Consider the following 2,473-nt stretch of genomic DNA (forward strand, 5'->3'; position numbering starts at 1 on the left):
CCTCTTGTCTCCCCTCGCCTCTGATCCTCACTGCTATTTGCATTTTCACAGACCAGCATTTTGCATATCAGCTTGTATTGCATCTAGGAGAACACACAAACACCAGCAGACTCTCCCTATGCCTGAAGAAGTGTGTTTGTGCCTGAAAGCTTGCAAAGAACAAATTTTCCAACTATTTAGTTGGTCTAATAAAAGATATCACAGTTAGCTAAAGAACCTTGTCTGCCTCTTAATGTCTTGATGCACTTGAATGAGTCTCTCTTTTTGTTGAGACCATATTATATTCTGGTCTGGGGTCTGCTTAACCACACTTAAGTTCAACTATTGTCCAGTCAGAAGTGACAAGGGCCAGAGGAAGTGTTACTGTGTCAGGAACAGCAGCCTCACCACAGGGCAAAACTAAGTTGCCTTCCCTTAGTTACCACATAAGGCTCTGCCTATATGCAGGGGTGAACTATGGCCACTATTTTGGGGAACACATTGTGGGCTGCTCTGTGTCTGCCCTCCCAGCTTACCAATAGGATCTGTTTAAAGCCGCAATCTGACATATTATTGAACAAATGGTAAAACCCAAATTATTTTTTGTGTAAATTAATTAAAATCAGTGGAACTATATGTGGTTAGATTTGGTCTCCAAGTCATTTTACTGGGCTTAATTCACTTACTTTTACAACTAAGCAATTCTGTGGATTCCAGTTCCCAATATGTAATGAAAAACAGAATTTGTTTTTAGTGGACATGGGCACTGGGTTTTCAGCTACAGGAAGTAGGCGATGGTCCTAGTTCTTCCATTGTACTGCTGTTTTACCTTGGACAAGTCACTTAATTTAATATCAAGATAATTGATATTAATATCAGCTATTGAGATGTACTGTAGCTACTGAACTGTGATCAGTATATTGTTAGTCATACTAATTTAAATGGGAGTGTCTAATGAAGGGGAACTTACTGAAGCCTACAGAAAAATATGTATTTTACTATGACTTATTATGAATAAGTCTATAGGAAATAATAAATTGTGATGGAAATTAATTTAAGGAAATAGAGAAAAAATCCTTATTTTAAAGTAATGAAATTATCAAAAGTAACTGCAATGAATTAAAGTAATAATAGAATTAAAAATGACAGTTAATGGAAGAAAAATAGAGTGAAATGAAAATCAATTACTCCCAATTTACTTAATGTGATAAAATATATTGAAATAAAAGATCTTTAACAATTTTTATTAGAGAATAATATAATGAAATCTATTTACAGAATATAGTTTAGGGAGCAGTGCATTGTTTTCTGTAATAAAGTATTTTCTCAGATTGCACTGTATTTTATGTTTATTAAAAGACTGATGTGTATTTTCACTGTGACAGAGCAAACATATATAGACCACTAATAGAGTGAAGTCTCTTATTTTTAAAGCATAAAATTTATGACAGTAAATGCACTGAGGAATTACCTTAATAAGTTGAACTGTTCAACAGGAAGAACCAGAGAAAGAATAAATTTGTCACTGCTTTTTATGACTTTTCCATTATGGCAGATGACCAGCTTAGCAGGGAACTCTTCAGTAAACTAAATCAAAAAGGAAGCTTATAAGAAGTGGAAAGTTGGACAAATAACTAGGGAAGAGTTTAAGAGCATTGCTCGGGCATGCAGGGATGAAGTCAGGAAGGCCAAAGCTCAGTATGAGATGCAGCTGGCAAGGGAAGCGAAGGGTAACAAGAAGGTTTTCTACAAGTATGTAGGTAGCAAGAGGAGGACCAGGGAAAGTGTGAGTCTCTTACTGAATTGGGAAGGCATTGTGACAGAGGTTGCAGAAAAGGCTGAATTGCTCAATGCCTTCTTCACCTCAGTCTTCACAGGCAAGTTCAGCTCCCTGCCCAGTGCAGTTTGGGGTGGAGGTGAGCAGCCCTTAGTGGTGAAAGAACAGGTGAGGGACTTATAACACGGGGGACTTCTCGGGGCTGACTTCCCAGTGGCCCGCCTGCCTTTTTCTGGGCTAACCACCCGCCTTCTTGCCCGCCATGCCTTGTTGGAATGAATTAATAGATGTTAATAAGTGAGAGGCTGCCCCAATGCCAGGAGGTGCCATCTGCAGCTCCATTCCTCCCCTACACCGCAGCCTAAGCCTCACAGATGACATCTAGATGTTCTCGTCGCTAGCCCCCACACTGGGCCCCAGAATCCTCCCAGTTGAACCCCACCTGGATTCCTCTCCTCAGGCAGTTTAATTCACCTTCATACGAGGCAGCATAGCTCCCTGAGCCACTTTCCCTTCAGGTGTGGTCCCCCCAGGACCTTTGGCTCACTAGCCCTGGCCCACCTTCAGGCCAGTCAGAACCCCAGGTGTGCAGGTTCTGGGTGTTCCTCTCAGTGGGCCCCTGGCCCTTCGACTCTTCCGGTCCTGGCCCCAGCATTGATCAGTCAGGGGAAGTTCAGACAGGCCTGAGTCTGTGGCCTTTTCTGTCTCTCTGGGGGT

The sequence above is a fragment of the Gavialis gangeticus genome, unplaced genomic scaffold (genome assembly GCF_001723915.1).
Source record: "Gavialis gangeticus isolate Ggan-Ray unplaced genomic scaffold, GavGan_comp1, whole genome shotgun sequence".
NCBI lineage: Eukaryota > Metazoa > Chordata > Crocodylia > Gavialidae > Gavialis > Gavialis gangeticus.